The following is a 21,993-nucleotide window of genomic DNA, read 5'->3' on the forward strand; positions in this document are numbered from 1 at the left end:
CGCGGCAAACACACTCTCCACAACAAAGGTAGCTGAAGCTCAAGTACTGTTGAGATAAGCAACTTCAATATCCAGCAGTGACACTGAGGGTGAGCTAAGAGTGGTATGTGCGGGGCGGCTTTTTTCATATCCAGTTTGATTATTTCATGGGCTACCAGGGTGACTCTTTTGGTTTCATCTACAGGGAGTGAGTTGGTTGCCATAGAAGCTGCGTTGCGCCAACTGTCATCGTTTGAAAAGCAAAAAGTCGCAATATTCGGCGATTCAAAGTCAGCCTTTCACATGTTGCAGCGGAATATACCCGTTGAAAAAAGACCCGTCAGCGATCCTTAGTTCTACTAAAGCTGCTCAAGCATGAAGGCTTCACTGTGCAATTCCAGTGGATCCCGTCGCAAGTCGGTGTAGCGGTAAACGAACATGCTCACAGCTTAGCCAAGGACGTCTTACCATCTACAAGGACGGTGCGAACGCGGTGCGATCTCCAACGCATACAGAAGCAGACTGTTCGTTTGCACTTGAGGCAGCTGTGGCGACCAGTACATCAACCAGTCGTGACGAAAGGCCTGAAGAGAGCCAAAGCCTGCCTGATCCACCGACTAAGAACAGACTCAGAGCGTACACCTCAGAGCTACATAAAACCAACATTCTTTCATCCCCTTTGTGCCCCTCGTGCAGCGTGACTGGTGACATTGATCACTTCATTATGAACTACTCCAAAACCAACCCTGAGCGGACGAACGTTTATCGGGATCTCTGGAAGTTAGGAGTGCCCCATGCTACATCGGAGGACATTATTTTTCTTAGGAACCACTGGATTGTGTGGGGAGAGGTATCTCATCTCCTACTCGGATTCTTGCAGTCCACAGGACTAAGTGAGCTTTGGTGACATTGTGTGTCACTTTACGATTAAGTGAAGTGTGATGACTTTGAGAGTCTCTGATATTGCATTCGGGACGACTAGGCGGAGCAATTGGCGGCAGCTATGCAAGGCTCAGTCCGCCTCATTCAGCAATACTTACTACTACTACTACTACTACTAATGCACGTGTCAGAATTCTTTGTTGGTGCGGAGCATCTTATGGTCGGGGCTATTCCCTCCCTCCGCCATGCGGCGTCCACACCCTACTGCGCATGCCTGGCCAGGCACCGCTGATGATGATTGTGGCAGGATGCCGCTACGGATTGGCCAACCACAGAATCCATCACGAGATAGCTTCGCGTTCAACCACCGTCGTCATCTTCCCGTAGGGGAACCCTGAGTACCACACCCCCACTGCGCATGCCTGTCCAGGCACCGATGATGGTGATTGTGGTAGGATGCCCCTAGGGATTGGCCAACGAAAGAATTCATCACGAGATAGCTTCGCGTTCAACCATTGTCGTCATCTTCCCGTAGGGAAACCCTGAGTAGTATGCGAGGCATTCCTCCTCTCCTCTCTGACACTCCTCTCATCTCCGGCATTCCTCCTCTCCTCTCCGAAGCTCCTCTTCTCTGCGGGATTGCGCAACGAATGGCAACACCTGCGGTAGCCGCCGCATACTCTGCTGGGGGCGCCACTGTAGCTCCACGGTATGAATGACTCATTCCGCTCCCATCATTCTCCTCCCGCAACGCCGCGATGAGTCAGCGTCAACGCAGTGTCAGCGCCGCGGCCGGCAAGGGTGACAGGCCGATCCCGAAATTCGGGTTCGCGAAGCCGAAAAGAAACGACAATGCCGCCAAGAAGTTGCTACTGATGAAACGAGGCCTCGCAGAGCTGAACTAATGGGAACTTGAGTCGACCACATGGCTGCTTCGCATGGTACTCACGGTTCCCCTACGGGAAGATGGTGTAATTTTTTATCAAGAAGGCTCCCGATATTTCCCTCGTGCGCATGTCATTGTGTGCAAACAGAACACTTTTAAGGTTAAACTTGGGTTAACAACCATGCTTAGAGCAATGTGCCGATAGGTGGGACGTGGGTGTGCCCTTCAACGTGTTGGGGTGTTCCCGCAGGCGCTCATTAATGCACCGCCCCGTCTGTCCAATATATATCTTATCACACGACGAGGCTATGCAGTACACAACATTGGTTTTGCATTCAACAAACTGTGACTGGTGTTTTACACGACAGCCGTTTTTGTGCGAAGACCCTCTTTTGTTGCTATTGTCTAAGCTCCTGTCGATCGCGGGACAAAGCTTTGCTGACTTATTACTTGTAAAAAAACCACGTCCACGTTGAGCCTGCAACCAACCTTTTTTGAAAGCTTTGCCCCGCGATCGACAGGAAGTTAGAAAATTGCAACAAAAGAGGGTGTTCGCACAAAAAGTGTGGTGTAAAACACCAGTAACAGTTTGTTGAATGCAAAACCAACGTTGTGTACTGCATACCCTTGTCGTTTGATAAGATATATATTGGACACACGGGGTGGTGCATTAACGAGCACCTGCGGGAGTACCGCAAGGCTTTGAAGGGCATACCAACGTCCCACCTTTCGGCGCATTGCTGTAAGCATGGTTGTTACCCCAAGTTTAACCATACAAGTGTTCTGTTCGACACAATGACACGCGCACGAGGGAATTTTCTAAAGCCTTCTTGATAAATAAGAATTTTGACACGTGCATTAGCTCACTATCAGTGTCACTGCTGAATATTGAAGTTGCTTATCATAACAGCCCTTATGCTTCAGCTATCTTTGTTGTGGAGAGTGTGTTTGCCGCATGGTGTACGTAACGGCTATGGTTAGTGCGCAGGCTCAACTCTTTACATGTTTTCCTTCTTTTCAAAAAAACCTGAGTTGTTAATAGCGCTCGTGTTGTGTACTCCTATCTCGTCCCGTTTAGTTTGCGCTGGTTAATCATGAATTTATTTTAGTGTTCGCGGGTTTTGGAAACAGAGGCAGCGCATATTGTTGCGGAAAAAATATATTATGGCCATTTATAAAGGTATTTTGTTTTGGGACACCTTGTTGAACGCTTCGCGCTAGAAACTTTCCACAGGGATGCTAAGCCTGTTACTGTAGAAGCAGTGAATATATTTCTTGTTCTATCACAATGTTTTTCCATGTTGGTCAAATCTGACAACTGTTTATGGTTATAGAAGAGGGTAATGCAGGGCTGAAATAATGTGTTTCTGAAACACTTGAAATTCATCAATTATACTATATCATAGGCAGGAAAACATTGTGAAGTGTTCCTAAACTGGGCCGATTACCCTCCTTGACTAATGCAAAACACCCTTAAATTTATAATGAGGCCTCAATGTATCTCAATTGTGCGTCCCCTATTTGGGCAATGAACGGAGGTCTTTTATTGATGGTACCCGAAGCAGTATCCAGTGTTTTAGGTGTTCGAGGCGCATAATTATGTAAAAAAAAGTTTATCGTTTCACTTCCCTTGCTGCCTGAAATTGTTATTAGAAAACCGCGCAGTCAAAAAAGTTTCTAGAGCATACTAGCCTCATTTTCTGTTAAAAGCTTACCTGCCTTAAGCTGCATAAATCTTGGATAAATTAACTGCAACAAAACCATGAACATCCATTTATGCTATGACTTTACTCTGTTGCACATTCAGATACCACACCGATGGAGGCCCGTATCTACTACACGGACTACAGTCAATGCGTTGTCATGGACATCGAGTACCCCAATCACCGTAAGAAAATGCTTGCAGCACTGAACAGTTCCGAGCCATAAAGTAATTTGTACAACAGGGCAGTTTTCTTCGTTTTTGCCGAAAATTTCAAAATGCCGCACGGAGGTTTAAACAAAATAAAATACCGCAATTTTCTTCCTGTTCGCTAAGTGCTCGGTGAAAGATCGAAAGGTGTTTTTTCAATAATGCCGATACGCAAATTCTGCCCTTGGCAATAGTCGCTCATCGTTACGTTCTATATTCTTGCAGGGAATCTGGTTGCAGGGACGCTGGTTTCAGATTTGGATAGTGCGTTTCCAAGAGTCTTGATAAAATTTGTAGACGCAGAGATTCTAAGTCATAAACACACATAACAACCATGAATACCAACATATCGATCACATCTGTAGTCGCCAAAGCAACAGCAAGAAACTTCTAAGTAGGGGCTAATCTCTACCGCGGTGGAAATTTTAAAAAATCAGCAGAATAAAGTATGTTTTAGCTAACCGCTTTAAGTGTTCGTTTCTTAAAGCACTCTGTTGCTGCGAAAACAACCTAAAAGTAATAAGCTCATTACTGCTAACGAACGTAAGTTTGCGTGAAGAAAAAAGGAGAAGGCACACGCAGGTATTCGGTCGATGCCATAAGAAACATGGAAGCACGCTTACCTGTGCATAAAACGAGAAAGTGTAAACAGAAACGTTCGTTCATGTAAACGAGATGCCGCAATCTCCATGCTCTAATCATGATCTCATCACTGAATCACGATCACAGTGGCGACCGATATTACACGACATGCCCTTTATTGACACGAGTACACGCCAATTTTCTATCACCCATGATCGTGAGACATCGCTTCCTCAAATATGTTGAATTCTTATGCTAAAATGGCCATAGATGGTGCACTGACGCAGCTTTCGCCATCCATGTTTATGTACCACGAACGAATATTCCTGTTTGTATATCACGGCTTCACGTGTAGTCTTTGTCAAAAAAAATCCGAAAGGCTTAGGTTTGGCCTAAGCCTTTCGGACAGCAACGAATTTGTAGGCGCTGTTGTGATTGCGCGGCACGGCCTCCATTGATTTGCAGAGGAGATTCGGTGGCAACAGGAGCCTGCAAGGGGAGGGGTGCCTGTTGATTGCGGCCGAGCTGCAGCGCAGAATCCTCGGGGTTCTCTGCCGCCTGCTCGTCCTGCGTGCCGAGGCCATGCGTTAATTACGATGGAGCCAGCGGTCAATGATGATGATGGTGCGCGCTTGCGTTTGATGACAAAGTGGCTGCTATAGAGCTCCATCCCTAGCGCGGAGCGCGTCAAGAAAAAACAAGAACATGATTAACTAGCTAGCGAGAGAATCTATATACACGGCAGCACGGACATGACGAAGGCTACATTAGTATATGTACAAGGTGTGTCCGCGATCAAGGTCATTGAACAGTCCATATCAAGGGGAACCTTAGATATTAAAGTGGTTCTAGTCACTTTCGTAAGATCTTCCGGTTACTATCAAAGTTGCCATCTTAAAGGCTTCCAGAGCGCAATGTAGCTTCCGGTGGTCTGTGCTACGAGTGTAGCAGCGGGCGAGCTTTACTACTAATCGGGTGGCCGGATCTCAGTCTACCGCCACTATCCACATCAATGCAGATGAAAGAATGGGCCTGGAAGGGCGGGCATTTTAAGCGCAGCGTTGGTGTAAAGGCAGCACGGCTGCAACGTTGAAGTTGGGGTTGAGAGGGTAGAGTCGGGTGCAGCATGAAAGCTTGACTTAGAAACGGGGTGTCGCTGATGGTGACCGCGGCATTTTCGTGGTATCAAAGTCAGCGCAAACAGAAGGTGGTGAACGCGAACACCACGACAAATCCAGCGTCTTCACCTCGGGCGTTCGCAGTGTCGGAGCAGGCGGCTAACGTGGAATTCTTGCTGCCGTGCAAGCGTAGACGCGCGCCGCCGTCGTCGGCGCTTGCGACGTAGACGGCGGCGTTTGAGCTCGACGGCGGAAATGACTGCTTTTAGGGGGTGGGGGGGTGGCGTCAATTCGGGAGAGGGATTGTTTTCGACCTATTGACCTTGCAGCTGATTATTAGGACGTGCGGGACTTAAGTCTCACGAACTGTGCGTCCCCTCAGCCATGCTGGCTGGGATAGAAATGCACCGGAGGGTCATCTGACCGGGATTTGTCGCATGGCCCAGAGGGTTGTTGGTGACACCGTCCTTACCGCCGGTGTCCTGGTACCGGTACGTCTTATAGAAAGGTGGTAGCTCGTCGGAGGAAAGGCTGTCGCCGTGATTGGTAATGAGTGGCAAAGTGTGCGTCTCGTTGGTGTAACGCGGCGACTGCATTGAAGCTTTTAAACTACTTTTCAGTCATTTAAACTACTGCTGTCTTGTTTGGGGCACGACATCAGCTTCAAATTTAAATCAGTTGTTTCTTTTACAGAAGAAAATAAGTCGTTTAATCTGTAACGCACCATTCGCATGCCCCACAGAACCGTTATTTCGACAACTACATGTTCTAAAAATTCATCACTTATTCCACTGTCGATTAGCTTTAGCATATAGAAAGGATCAAACATCTGGCCAAAACCGTTTATGTAACATAGCCTTCCTAAATCGACGCGTTCAATTGTATAGCACTAGGTCACCAGAATACTGGCAAGTACCTCGCTCACGAACGAATTACGGTATGCAAATGCTTCGCCACACATTGCCTACTCTTCTGAACAACCTTGCTGCCAAGCAGGTTGATATCACATCTTTATCTAGCTTACACGATTGCTTTATTTCCTAGAATGGTCTGAGCGCTGTGAATCTTGCCCTCTACATTTTTCTTATCTCGTTTTCGGCTTTTTCTTCCTGTGCCTTGTAGTTCTGCCATTGCCAATTAGTATTGCCAGTACGTTGCTTTGAATATTTTTACTTGCTCTACCATTCACTACAGTGATGTCGGTGACTGTATTGCCGTTGTGTCTGTCGCGTTTTTTTTTCTTTTTTTTTTTTTGTGGATGACCTGCAGTTTGAAGGTATTCTCGTATCTTTATTTTTTACCCCGTGCATGATACCGGTTGCTGTCTCTATGCCTTTCAATTTTGCAATGTTTCTTTTTTTTAATTCTTTTTTTTATTATTATTCTTCTTATTCTTTTTTTTCTCCTCTTCTATATGTATGAGTATTGTGTTAGCCCACTGCCCTGCTGCTGAAAGGGTTTTTGGGCCCGTCAAGTTGCAATTGAGCAACTTTTTCCCGATTTCCCTTGATAAAGATTTGTATGTGCTTTACTGGAAATAAACTTTCAAACTTTCAAAGCTGAAGAGGACGCATCAGCTACATCATTAATTATCGAAATGCAGGGCGAAGCTCTGTCTTGGGCTGGTGTCTCCAGGTGTTCGGATGAACATGGCGTGGTGATTCCAGAAATTTCGTTTGAGTCCATAGGAGCCGCTTGTTTGAATTATGGTAAACGCGGTTGCTTCAGGGGCCAGCCCGGTGTTTGAGTGCAGAGGGGAGGCGGTGAATACACAGTGGGCAACAGACTGCTGGGCTGTAATGCGTAGTCGCTCATCAGTTTTTGTTGGGCTGGGGTCCGCGGTTCATAGGGTGGCCGGAGTAGTAGTGGAGCAGGGACGGGCCAGCCCCTGCGATGCTAGCAGGCTGGCGCGAGGCAGGGCGACCTCATCAGCAGTGTTGCGAGGCTTGGCGGGTGGCGCGGGTGGTGTTAGACAGCGACCATAGTGCACGAGGAGTACAGGCCTGAGCTCGTCCTAGGGGTAGGCTTTGGGCTACGAAAGGGTGGAGTCTAAGCCTGATGGTAGGAGCTGGTATATTAGCTTGTAACAATCCTGCTGTGATCTGACGCCGTAACGCTAAAAAACCACTCCATCTGGCAAAGCCATACCTCTGGGTTGTTGGGGTAGAACGCCGGGCAAGGGGACAAGGCAGCTGTCATAAGTGCGGCGTTGGAAGCACTTGGAATCAAGTGGGAAAGCGCTGTCTGCTTGGAGTGGCCGAAGGCGGTGGTTGACGTTTAACGAAGCCGGGTGCTGCTAGAACGTCTCTTCGCTCTTGGGTTGGAGAGTCGTCGTCAAGGCGCGAGGGAGGCTGCAAGCCGGTCAGCGCTGTTCCTATTCCATCTTGCCGTACGGCGTGTGAGGGCGCCGTGGAAGGGGGCGATAAATTGTCATTTTGCCGGGAAGGACTCGGGCCGACACGCGTCATCACGTAGGCCTGCAGTGTGTCGTAGGGCCGCTTATCGTGTTTCAGGAGCTGATAGCGTAGGTCACGAAGCAGTGCAGCGTCGATGAGGTAGCGCTCACTCTGTGAGTCGATGCCACGAATGACAAAGTGCGCTTCCATTGTTAGGAACCAGTGTCGTGGGTAGCGTCTCTCGAAGACTGGGAAGGGCACTAGTGAAAAATTGAAGCGGGACTCAATGCTGCCGTCGTAGGCGCTGATGTGCTTGCACGACAGGGCCTACATTTATTTGCAGAGGAAATTCGGTGGAAACAGGAGCCCGCTCACGGAGAATATGATGTGAAGGACAATGATTGAATTGGAACTTCGACGTACCAATGGGCTGAACCATGGGTCAAATTTTGCTGATGGGTCGGGTTTAGTCCCCTAGGAGGAAATACCCAGTAAGCTTGATGAATTTTTTCGTGCACAATAATATCTAATTTTAAATAAAACAACAAATACGACATAGATGGAACAACCCAACCGTGTTTAAAACCTTTTTTTATGAAGCTGTTTGTAAATTGTAAATGTTTTTCGAGACAATCGGCAACTAGTGCACTTTTATGTTTCTGCTCTACAATGAAAACATTTTCAGACGGAGGATGAAGATCTGGGGGATGAACTATAATCAATAAGTCAATTGTTAATGACGGTGCAGAACGCTTTGCAACGACTAGCTTTTGGCTAGGTAAACTGAAACATTGAGACCAGAGTTTTCAACCATCGCTGAAGAAAAACGGATAAGGTGTCGTCCTAATTGTAATTTCAACCGTCTTTTCTATCAGGCTGCCTTATGTGGACTACGAGAGAATTAAAGGACAACGTGCCCCAGGAATGCATCGACCATTTCGTCGACACTTGTGGAGTAGTGCCTCCTGCGCACAGCCGCGACCTTTGCCCAGATGGGGAAGGCGACTACTAGACTACCAGTCATTGCTTCCGTAACTAGAGCACAGCAAGGCTACCAGCCATCTGAGTCTGTGCGATGACTCTCTGGTAATATGAACAAGCGTTGCTGTGAACAAAATGGCAGTCAAATAAATATTGTTCAGCATAATATTTTGCTCATTCATTGTTATTTCGCCGCTGTTTTGCTTGGCTTTCAATACAATGCCTCGGACAAAAAAGAAATTGAGTTGTATAGGTACAGTCACATACTCAGTTAGTTTACTGTGGTTTTTGAATGGTATAAAGTATTTCGATTGCTCATACATTAGGTTCGCGCGAGAAATATTCTCTTGGGGACATGGAAGGAGAGTCAAAGAAAAGCTGATGTCCGGTGTTCTGTCGGTAGCAGATATCTTCGTTATGATGTAATGCACCTCGTTCATACAATTTCTGAACATACCCTGCCACCAAACAAAACCTTTCACGCATAGAAAAAATTTAAGTAGCAACCAAAGGCGTTCTATTGGACAATAATCATTGCGGATTCGAAAGTCAAAGGAAATTCTTAGGTGCCATTGCATTATTGAAGTTGTGAGCCTGCTTCACCAGGCGAAAAAGCATCGTCACGAGCCCCTCTCTCTGGGTTTTCGCTGCAAAATATTTGTTTGTTGCATGTAGCCAAAAACTCCTAACCGAAATTACCCTTTCCACCGAAAGCCTCACTGTATGCTCACAGTCAACACCACTGGCCGCGACATTCGTCATGTATAATGATAGTTATTGACAGCAACGGCCTCACTGTATAATTATAGTGAGGCTCTCGCTGCAAATGGGAATTTCTATTGCCACGTGACGGTGACATCAGAAATCACTAGCTCATGGCCAATTGAGCAAAGTACTTAGGTCACCTCGAAAGAATGATCACGGTATACACACACAGAAAGTGGTTAGGGCAGGAACAGCACCGCAACTCCCACTCTTCATTGCGTTCGCCCCCTCTTCCTTGTGGCGTGCAGGAAGGGCCGGCACCATGACTGCACTACACAGACAATGCTCCGTGAGTAGCTGTAATAGTAGTTGCAGCCATAATAGTAGTAGCAGCAGTAGCGGTAGCAGTAGCAGTAGTGCAAGTAGTAGTAGTGCAAGTAGTAGTAGTAGTAATAATAATAATAGTAGTAGTAGTAGTAGAAGTAGTAGTAGTAGTAGTAGTAGTAGTAGTAGTAGTTGTAGCAGTAGTAGTAGTAGTTGTAGTAGTGGTAGTAATAATCATCAACAGCAGCCTATCTACGCCCACTGTTGGGCAAAGGCCTCTCCAATAGATCTCCAATTATCTAGGTCCTGTGCTCACTGTGGCCAAATTATTGCCACAAACTTCTTGATCTCACCTGTGAAGGTAATTTTCCGCGGCCCCCGTCACGCTTGCCTTCTCTAGGGATCGACTATGTTACCCTTAATGACCAATGGTTATCTTGCCTTTGCATTACATGCCCTGTCCACAAACATTTCTTAATTTCTATTCATATGTCCTTAACACGCGTCAGTTCCCTAATCCACCCTGCTCTCTTCTTGTCCCTTAACGTTGCACCTAACATCTTCCGTTCCATTGCTCGCTGAGGCGTCCTGAATTTAAGTTGAACCCTTTTAATGAGCCTACAATTATGTGCACCGTAGGTGAGTACCGGTAACAAGCAGCTGTCATAGACTTTCTTCTTCAGGGATAATGGTTTGCTGCCATTCAATGTCTGAGAATGCCTGCCGAATGCACACCACCCCATTCTTATTGTTCTAACTACCTATGCCTCATGGTGGGAACCGGGGGGGGGGGACACAACTTGGATATAGATATATTCGCTTACCACTTCACTCCCTCACCGTTTATCTCAAACCGCTGGGTTCTTCCGAGGCTACTGACCATGACTTTTGTTTTCTGCATATTAATTTTCAGGCCCATGGTTCTACTCTGCTTGTCGACTGCGGTAAGGGGGGTTACTCAGGTTACTGAGGGATTCTCCATTAACCATAACGCCCACCTGTTCCCAATTCAATGTTTGTAATACCTCGTGTAGATATGCTGTGAATAACATTGGAGAGATTGTATCTGCTAGTCTTACGCCCTTCCCTATAGGTATTTTACTATTCCCCTTATGGCGGGCGATGGTAGCTGTGGACCCATTGTTGATATCCTCTAGTATTCTAACGTTATGCTTGTCTACACCCGGATTCCGCAATTCCTGAGTCACTGCTGAGGTTTCGACCGAGTCAAATGCTTTCTCATAATTCATGTAGGCCATATACAGGCGTTGAGTATACTCCGCGCACTTCTCTATCACCTGATTGATGGTGTGAATATGGTACATTGTGGAATAACCTTTACGAAACGCTGCTTTTTCGTTAGCTTGACTAAAATCTAAGGTGGCAGAAATTCTGTTAGCGATTACCTTTGTCGGTACCTTGTAGAGCACTGGCAGCAAGTTTATCGGCCTGTAATTTTTCAAGTCATTGATGTCACCTTTCTTATGGTCATTTTATGTACATAGATGTGAGTTTCCTCTATTTAATGGCACAAAACCGAGTACCTGCGTGTGTTTTCTTTTTTTAAAGCGAAGCTGTATACCTCTACCTTCCAAGGATTCTAACGCAAACGTGGCGTCAGCAAAACACTGTGACTCTCCCGAGCAAATAAAAGATATTACTGCCACCGCCAGGAATCGAACCTGGACCGAATAGAGAAACGTATCGAGAACCTGTTTTCTTACGAATTGAGCTACGACCGCACGCGGAAAAAGGAGGGAGACAGACGGTTTACTCACCGAGCTCAGCTGCGGGTTTATCGTCGGCGTTGTTGCTGACTGCCACGTGATCGCCTGCCTCGACCTCTCGCGCCACTGTGCGCTTCGCCCACATCGCGTGTAAGAGCCGTGTGCGCGCCAGTGGTTCATCCACTAAATGCTCGAAGAGTTTGGACTCGTCTGCAAGGATACCAAACAAGCGGCTACCATCCGTGGAACGTTGATTGACTTAACATTCACGAAGAATATAACTGGGGCGAAAACGCAAAGTCTTAGTGCGTGTCAAGCCAATAATAGGGCTGTTATGAACGTCATGCTGAATTGACATAATAAAGAACGCGTTACAGGTACAGTGTAAAGTGTGGTTAACGCAACCTGGCCGTAGTCACCCGTGGTAGGTGGTACATAAAGCTTCACTTCCCAACCACCTCCACAGGGTGGACTGGCCCGCATTTTTTTCTCTTCGTGCAGTGTCACGCTCGTTAGCAGTGTAAGTTTATTGCTTTTGGTTGTTTTTGCAATAGCCTACTCTTTTCAATCATGAACAGTTAAATATGTTATGAGAATAAAACTTTATTCTGCTTAGTTTTCTAAAAATATGCCTGCGCGGCCGAGATGAGGTCCCCAATTAAGATTTCCCGCAGTTGTTTGGCGGCTACAGATACAATTTGTAATATGTTAGAGTTCATGGTTGGTATGTGTCTCAGTGATTTAGAATGTCAGCTTCTAGTAATTTCACCCAAGATTCCTGGAAGCGCACTATACCAATTTGCCACCAGCCGATACCAGTGTGGAATATAGAACGTCACCATGTGCCACTTTTGCGAGTGGAAAAATTTGCGCATACGCATTATAAAAAACACTTCTGGATTTTTTGCCATCAACCCAGGAAAATTGAAAAAATTGCGGTATTTATATGTATTTAAACCTGGTTGCTGCGTTTTGAAATTTTCGACAACAACGATGAAAACAGCCCTGTTGCAGAAATTAATTCACTGCTCAGAACTATTCAGTGCTGCAAGTATTTGCTTACGGTGGCTGGGGTACTCGATCTTCATGACAATGCACGGACTGTATGTAGTCCGTGTAGTAGAGACGGGCTTCCATCAGTATGGTATCTAAGTATGAAACGTATTAATGTCATAGCATAAATGGATACTCGTAGTTTTCTTGCAGCTTATTTATCCGAGATAGTTGCAGCTTAACCCACGTAAATTTTTAACGCAACACCAGCCTAGTATGCTCTTGAAGTTTTCGGGTTTCGCGATTTTCTAAACAAAAGCTCAGACAGCGAAGGGGGGGGGGGGTAAAACAACAAACACGATATTACAAGATTTTATGCCGCGAAAGCCTAAAACACTGGTTAGTACTGGGGGTACCATCAATAAAACCGCGCCGTTCATTGCCGAAATAGGGGAGGTTGAATTGAGATAAACGGAGTCCTCATTGTAAATTTAAGCGTGTTTTGCGTTACTGTAGAATGGTAATGGGTACACATCAGAAAAACTCCACAATGTTTTCCGGCCTGTGATATGGTTCCAGGACATTTGCGTGAAATAAATTTCTGAATTTCAATTGCCTTAAAAACCCAATTTTTCAGACCTGCACTACCCTATTCTCTAACACTAAACCTGAGCCACATTAGCCACACTTTGGAACGGCAATCCGGAAGAAAATTGTAATAGAAGAAACATTATATACAGTGCTCCTACCGTAACAGGCTTAACATCATCATGGAACCTTTTAGCGCGAAGCTACCAACATGATGACTCAGAACAAAATACATATTTACTAATGACCATACTATTCTTCTTCTGTCGGAATATTTCGCTTGCTTTCTTCCCCAAACCAGCACAATTTCTGCAGTAAATGATTGTTTTCTTGCTAGTGGTAGAGTGCAAAGCATAGGACTGGCAAAAGAAATCCTTCCGTTCGACCTTGGCAATGGTGACTAGAGCTCCCTTTTGAGTAATTTAGCTTAGTCCTGATTTTTCAGCAAGAAGTATATCGGAGCAAAAGGAAGAAACAAAAGTTTTGCCCCACCCACACTAAGCAAAAGCTTTTTTTCGTTGTCCCATCAAGTGGCGCATTGGAAACTGCAGACACGGTACTTGGGCTATGCACGAAGTTTTCGTGAAATGCTACAAAATAAAGAGCACCTACCGAAATGCTTTATACAGTCATCTTAATCTTTGTTTCTCTAAATGTGAGCTTCATTTGCACTCGGCCTTTGCTTGGTCTTTTTTAACTGCTGACACGAAACTCTAACGATCTGCTGAACAGCTTCGATGTTAAAATTCGGGACTCCGAAGCCGCCAAAGCCGCGCCTTCTTGGTGTGTGCTGCCATGGCCGATTACGTTACCGCAATTATAGGCGAATCATATTAACCGCACTTTTAAAACGTTTTACTCCCGCGTGAAAATATTACCGTAAGTTCACGAGGAGGCGCCAGAGCTTGTCGTTGCCCAAGTTTCGCTCAAACTCAGGCCTTCTGGAATAGCACCCCAGTTTGTGCGTGTTGTCACCCCCTCCCTCAAAGGTAACTTTCGGTTGCCTGGTTGGCAAAAGAAGCTTTTTGTGCCTTCCACAAAAAGTAGAAACACGACATCCAGAAAAACAATCTCTGTGAACTTCAGCGTTCGAACCTCTGCACGACACGATATTGAGAGACTTCAGAGCAAGTCCATGGGGCAAGCAGAGTGGAAGCGTGCGTTCGCTTGCGTGCCTCTAGAAGTCAATAACGATATGTTGCTTTCGGAAAACATTAAAGTAATTCGAACAGAGAATGAACAGCTGTATATACAACGCGGGTTTTTTTATTATTGAGAGCTGTGTTTTATGGGCGGCATGGTAATATTTTAAAATGCATTTTTGCGAGAACGAATAGCCTCTGTAGCATAATGTTAGTGACATACGTTATGTTGTCTTCGTCGCACTGTCTTATTTGAATAAACTCCCGTTAAACTTCGGACAATCAACAAGACTACCAAAAAACAGTTTGCTTGCAGTCAGAAAAACCACCCCGCTTAGTAGGAAGCACACCTTTAGCTGTTCGCTTCCACCTGACCAAAAGCACCCTCAAACATATGGGCCTGTAGTGCGCCATTGTGCAAAGTTTTATTTATTTCATATAATATTGGTGAGTGGAAGAATTTCCCTCCGTGATTTTCTTTGTTTTGCGTCTATTCTATAAAAATGAAGGCAAATACCTCTAATGAAGTGACATGATTTAAAGTGCTCGTTAGATCTATAGGATGGGTTTGGCGGGCATTTCGCTCGAATGAAAGCCTTCTGTGTCAAGTGATACATTTGATAGAATAGTAAAGCATCTGCCTAATGCATCGTATGCTGGAAGAACTATTTCGTGCCGAGCTTTTATATGAAATACGAGGTATATGCACTGAAGCAAGCCTAAATTACAGAATTGTTGGGCATCACTATGGGCACTACTTTGGAACGCCTAAAAAGCGTACAGACACACACACACGTCCGTGCTCTCCCAGCGGTGGGTAAACCGAATACTACCTTTAAAGCGTCAATGTTTTGGTACGGAAACTGCAGTGGTCCTCTTGGTACGCCCGGCTTGCCTACAACCACAGTGGTCGACCAAGCTGAAACAATGGCTATTACACCCAAAGAACGCATTTTGTAGTTATAAACACCCTAAAACAACAATGCTTCTGCGTGAGAAGAACCGGGTGTTTTGGTTTGAGTGCTCGCCTCTTTCTTGTGGGCTTTATTTTCCACTGGAAGTCGTGGAATTTTGAAGTTTGTGTGTCAGAGCAAATATGAACCATTGTAAACTATTTTATTGCTCTTTTGCTATCTTCGGTAGTATGTGTGTAGGCATAGGACCAGTGAAATTTTCGGCGTTTGAAACCGGCTGACATTCCATTTTGTTTGTTTCAAATATCTCCGAACGTGACTGCTTATCCTGCATTTCCAGCCACGAAACCTTCATTTATTCATAAGCCGGGATTAAAAACTCCGCAGCAGGTGGTCAGTTTTCAGATACCCGGCCATCTCTATGACGGGAAGCCTAATTGGCGCCTGTTTTCTGACACGATTTACGGTATTTTGTCCATTCGAAAAATGCTCCGGAAGGAGTGTTGAATCGCGGTCTCTCCCGCTGCGCTTCTGATGGACGGAAAAAACTAGAATATGTGTCGACATTTCAGAGTACTTTAGAATGACTCATGTGGAGTCACTATTCCGTGTCCCCCCACTACTACCCGCTCACAGCCCAAGTGTAGTTTCGGCGCACTAAACCCTACATTTTCATCTTTTTACAAAAAATCCCGCTGACAGTGGCGTAACGTTCTGTGGAAATTTATGTCTGTAGGTGATGATGGATTTTATGTGGGTATTTCAGGCAGGCTGGACATTCACATCACGTGCTGCGTTGCCTTCTGCAGTAAAGCACCACAATTTTATAAAGGGGTATTGTACTATGCTTTTATTTTGGGCAAACAAACAACAACCGACAAAAGATTCAAGCTTGGAAGCAAGTCACTGAGCTGCATGGCCCTCCTCCAAAAGTAATACTGGTCATTTCTTACGTCCAGCTTAAAAACATAGAACTTCAACTCCCTAGTGAAGACGTAATATTGGTTCAAAGCCGAAGCACCAGTACAGTAATTACGTTACATTACCGCTCTCACTGAAATATTTTTGTGCTAGTGGTGCGTAGTGATTTTATTAAGGTGTGACGCAGAAAACTGAGACATTACAAGCACATAGAAACAAAGCTAAACCTACTTAAATAGCCGTTGAAGAAGGTTTCAGTAACGCTCTGCAATATAAAACCGAAGCCATCGATCGAGAAAAAGATTTGCACAGAAGATACGCGGTTTGAAATTAGGGAAAAGAACTGCACATAAACGGGTCATGCATTTAAGACTCCGACTGCCCACAAAGCCCCCACGAAACCAATGGTGAAAAAAAAAAAAACGGTGTGAACATGATGCAAAAGCGGAAAATTATTGGTGGAACGACAGAAAGAATTTGCGAAGAAATTCACCAAACACGGGATAGGAACGGCAGGATGGCTGCACAAGAGGTCTCTATCTTGCAGTTTAGATCAGTCATTTGCCGAATTAAATGTGTCCTAGTTTATTACGGAAGCTAGGAGAAAGTTTTTTTATAATTTTAAATGGCGCATTGATCGCGCACACAAATTAGTGCAAGTGGAAGGGGGCAGACAACCCATCAAAAAAGATAACGTGCACATTAGAAGCCCCAAAACACAACAAAAAAAAAGTCGCCCGCCCGCATCTTCCCGCGGGGGGAACTCGAGTAAATGCGTCGCATAGGGGTGGTTGTATTGCGTGAAAGTTGCGTAATTGGGTAGTTTGTGGTTACCGTTTGGGTGTGGGGAGCGTTTGGAATGCTTAATTATTTCTTTCGTCTTTATTATGTCTCGTGCACGAAGTTCAGGATCAGCAGCTCGACGTTCACGAAAGGAAGCTGCTTCTCGGGCACGAAGTTCCGGATCAGCAGCTCGGCGTTGCCGTTTCGCAGCAGCTTCTCGAGCACGCAGTTCAGGATCAGCAGCTCGCTTCAAACGCTTGCGTTCAGCGTCGTATGCTCTTCTCTTCGCAGCCTTGTCTTCTGCTGTTGATGGTGGGGTAACGTTGCCTTCAACGAGTAGAGTGACGCTGCTGTTGCATTGTGTCGCACTACTTGTTGACGGTACTGTTGCTTCCATCGCTTATACTTCATCTGGAGCCAAACGAAAGGCAAGCAAAGACACAATGCGCGCGCTGTCGATATACACTGCGCGCGCTGTCGAGGGAGAGGAAATGGGGGAGAGACGCGCATGCGCGCACTTCCGTACACAAGCGCCCGACCTTTCCACGCCCCCCACCACGCTGTTGTCACGCAGCTGTCACGCCGCTAGCACGCCGCTATCACGTGTACACCTGCCGCTGTTGCTGCTGAGCGCGACGGAGCGCACGGGGTAACTACTGCGCATGCGCGTGCAGACGCGTTCCCCCCGCACCGCCGCAGCTGTTGTTGAGAGCGACGAGGTGCACGGGGCAGCTATGGCGCATGCGCGCGCAGACGCGCTCCGGCCGCACCGCCGCAGCTGTTGTTGAGAGCGAGGAGGGTACGGGGGAGAGGCGCGCACCTGCGCCTCGACGTGACGTCATGAGCTGCGGACGCCTATGGACGGAGGAGTTGGCGAGCCTAAGAAATGCTCCGCATTTAAAAGGACGAAATAGAAATACCAGCCGTGCACAATGTGCTGATTTTAAAATCCCGTTTTTTTTCCCTCGCGCCTTTAAATATGTTTTGTGCGCACGGTAACGCCTACGTCGACGACATGAAGCCTCTTACACTACGGTCCATAGTAAAACTGCCGACTGTCTCCAATTCATCACAGGTAGAGGTATCTTGAACTCTGCCCTCTCTCTCATTATCCATGTAAAAATTGGCGGCTGTCTCTAATTCATGACGGCAACAGTTAGGGGACTTTTCCTTTGGAACAATGCTTTCATTAACCTTTTTTGTGACGACGGAGGATATACATAAGCTTCGTCGAACTTGCAGGACATGAAGTTTGACTTAACAACCTTTCTAGGGTTAACTGCGAGCAACGTCATCCGGCACGACGTTATAGCGGTAACGCTTAGAGTTTGTTGAATTTTCGTGAATGTTTTAATAATGCGACTTCAAGATCGTTATTGCTTTTGAGTGAAACACTTTAATGAGATAACAATTCCCCCGTCAAGGGTTACGGGGATAAAGGGACTGAAACGTGTGCGCAGTTCCATGAACTTTCAAAAACACGTGTAATTGTATCACGATGAGTAGTTAAACAGGGCATCTGAATGTGCACCAAAGAATGTTTTGAATAACACAGGAATCACAAAGTTAAAGTGATGGCAATATATAGTGCGTTAACGAGTGACATTCTGTTTACACGACACAGCGGTTTTTGATAAATTGTATTCTACCTTAAGGACATCGCATTGCACGAGTTGCAGCGGCGTCATAGGTGTTATTTTTATTGTGTGGCGTCTTGTTACCACGATAACAACCACTTTAGCAAGGCATCGGAAACACCCTCGCCTGAAATTTAGCCGACATATCTGAAATATATGCCCTGCCTTAAGGTTATTCACCTTTCAGTATTACGCATGCTCATTCGGTTTTACTACCGCTTAAGCGAGCTACAAGACTCAACATGTGCGCGTTCCCCACGTTTCACTTGGCTGTTTCTGAAGCAATGGGTATATACCGAGAGAATTATTCCCGAAGTATGGATTGCTTCCTGCTGCGGCAAGCTATAACACCCCCGGATAGCAGAGAACACCAAATTGGTGCAGCCATATCGGGAAGGTTCCTTGATTTGATTGATTGTAGGGTTTAACGCGCCGACGCAACGCAGGCGATGAGGCGCGCCGTAGTGGAGGGCTCCGGATTAATTTTGACCACCTGGGGATCTTTAACGTGCGCCGAAATCTCGTACACACGGGCGTTTTTGCTTTTCGCCTCCATCAGAAAAGCGGCCGCCGCGGCCGGGAATCGTGCCCGCGACCTCGTGCTCAGCAGCGCAACGCCTTAGCCACTGAGCCGCCGCGCGGGAACGTTCCTGCCAAGCACACAAAAAGCATTCTCTCTCCGTGACAAGCTTGGGCCCTTTAAGGTGGTACTCGGCGGGATTCCCACAGTTTTCGGGATTGGCCCTCCTCTTGCAGTGAAAGCAAATAGGGAAATGATAACAATTATGATGAATAGACGCATGCTTTGGTGATAACAATTATGATGAATACAGGCATGCTTCAGCGGAATTCGGAATGTCGAAATTTATAGGGCCGGAAAATTATTATGGGGTCATACCTCATTTCGTCGTCAGATTTTCTGAGGTAATATTCCGCTGCTGCGGCAGCTTACAAGCACCTGAAATGACTGCCATGTTTAGGTTTGTTCCTCACATTCCTTGGAGAATATTTTATTTGCTTTTCTAAGGAAACAAACAACAGACCCATTTTTGCACACCGTGTCGATTTCAGGCTGAGCGTGCTAGATATGGTGCAGTTGTAAATTTCAGAAATTGTTAAGGAGCAGTTTCATTTAACAGCTGACAATTTAGCCAGGTGCATCTTGAGACCCCCACTCGGTTTTTAGTTAGCGCACGCAGCCTCATGGCATGAAGACTCCTACGTCCCCTAAGATGGGTTTTTCCATTTCAGTTGACACTACCAAATTTGTGGGGTAAGATTATCAGATAAAAATCGTTTTGTTGGTTGCCTTAAAGGAACCCTGAAACACTTTCGATAAACGCTTTCACTATTTCTTTCGCGTGTGGAACCACTGCGAAAGCTTCAGTTATCGCCGGCACGGAGTGGCACTGCGTGATTTGCTCGTGGCACTAGATACTCCTTCGGTTTCTGCTTTGTTTTTGTGGCTGTATTTTTAAAGTTGCTATCAAAAAGCGTTAATTGCTGCAACTGAAGAAAAACCGGCCAGCAGCGGATACAAGGCCTTAATGACGTAATTAGAGCGGTCGAAGAATGTCAAGACCGAGAATGGAAGAAGGATCTTTTGAGCGAGTTTCCAATTTATATGATGGTGATGAGCAGCAATTTCTGGGTGACGTACTTTGCGACCCCCTAATCTAAGTACTGGGTGTGTCGGGGTGACTACCCTCTGCAAGCAAATCAGATTTTAAAAAGAATTGCAACAAGTGTTTCAGGGTCCCTAATCGTACCTTAAAACCGTCGATTTTTTTTTCGCGATAGACATTTAGAAGACAAAGCATTGCCTGGGATGAATGCTGCGAATACCATGCAGAAACAAGCTGTCCCTGTCCAAAGCATGCTGTGGAATTGTTGCGCAGGTCCGTAATCAAACAGTATAGTTCAAAATGCTCTGTTGGAGCTTTCTGATAAATTCGGCGGAATAAAATTCCCGAGCAGATATGGCTTACACGTAAGTGGCCCCCTACCGTGTTTTATTTTTGAAGTGTTTCTCGTTTTGTAGACATGTAATTATATCATTGTCACAGCACACACCGAGAAGTAATCGGCTGTCAGCTATTTACTCTTCAAACATGCAGTTCCTAGTGGAAACAAATGTCACAGAAATCATACTGGTGTGGTGCAATAAATACGAATTCAATTTGTCGTTGTATGCCTGATGTCCGGGTAGAATGAATGTGGGCATAATTAACCCGAATAAGATACCAGCCATGCGGCTTTTGTTCGGATTTGCCAGCTGCAACTAAAAAATAAGGAAAAAAGCGCGAATGGCACATTGACAATTGCGAGGCTCTAGTTGCAGTAACAACGCCGTCAGATGTGGCTGACGTGACGCGACGTGATTCAGAGAAGCGTGCAGGGTAGCCAGCTTCTCTTACGGTGGGCATGGTTCTCTGCTTTAGATTGATGCAGGGGCATTCCTTGGGACGAGCGTCGACGAACATCACAGCCGCATCAGTGTCGCCTCTTGTGGATCGTATAGCAGCATGAGTGGATACGGTGTTTCGTACGTTTGCAGATGGGAACAACGACGGTATGGAGGATGTAGGGCTTATAGGTCTTAGGAAATTCTTCCAGAAGGTCGGAATGCGGAACGAAAAAGTTCGTATACGCCCCTTCCATGCGGCTTTGGCTTCACGCCACTGCAATGATACCAACTTGAACCTACTGGGCTGTTGGTGGTTGGTGTGGGGAAAACATGATGTCTTATAAACAAAGGCACAGGCAAAGTATTCTCGTAAAAACAAATTTAGGCCCATTCCATTTTATAAAAATACCTCCTGCCTGGCCGCCTACCTTTACACAATTATGTTTTTATCAGCAGAGGAGAAAGATTCTGTTAGGAGAGTTTAACGTGCAATCACATTATTAGGAATGTATTGAGGACCACGTAGGCAGGAATACAAAGGCTGATTAACACGCTGACGAATATATTTAACCAGATGAAGAGGTGCACAAGACAGTGGACGACGGGACGTTATAGACATTACGGTTTTGGTTCACTCGGCAAGCACAGTCAATGGTTAGAAGGTACAAAATACAGTCTGGCAGTTCGGAATGTCCGAAAGCCATGTACAATAAGCAAGTGGGCTCGCGGTCCTTGTGATGTGCTTCTATCGGCCCAGCAGCATAAACAGCAGAGCCAAACAGCCAGAACGGAGAGTCAGCAGTCAGTGCACTATCGCCACGGTGACGGCCCCCAGACTTGCTCTCGAGCCTTGGCAGCGCGTAGCGACGGTCTTGTTGCAGGTGGCCCGTGGACTGGCGTCCCAAGGGGTTGTTCAATGGCACGCACCCCTCTCCAAATACAAACACTTCGACCATGTCGGAATAGCGCAATCGGATAGAGGTGTGCTTTATGACACGATGTACCCCAATTTGATGTCAACCACGGCAGACACTTTATTTTTTCTTCACTTCAGGCACAGTCATCATCGTTGACACAAAAGCTGGCTTTTCTGCACTGCATTTAGCATTGACCACA

General features: G+C 46.1%; 1 long non-coding RNA gene across 1 annotated transcript; it reads left to right on the forward strand.

Annotated features, from left to right (window-relative positions):
• The first annotated feature begins 3,552 nt into the window (after window positions 1-3,552).
• LOC144153043 (uncharacterized) lies at window positions 3,553-8,904 on the forward strand. The gene is made up of 2 exons (XR_013319278.1): window positions 3,553-3,635; window positions 8,631-8,904. It is a non-coding gene; the product is annotated as an uncharacterized LOC144153043 (long non-coding RNA).
• Window positions 8,905-21,993: the final 13,089 nt, after the last annotated feature.

Source organism: Haemaphysalis longicornis, unplaced genomic scaffold, assembly GCF_048455015.1.
Source record: "Haemaphysalis longicornis isolate Haplotype H1 unplaced genomic scaffold, Haemaphysalis longicornis Haplotype H1 scaffold_9, whole genome shotgun sequence".
In the NCBI taxonomy this organism is placed as follows: Eukaryota; Metazoa; Arthropoda; class Arachnida; order Ixodida; family Ixodidae; genus Haemaphysalis; species Haemaphysalis longicornis.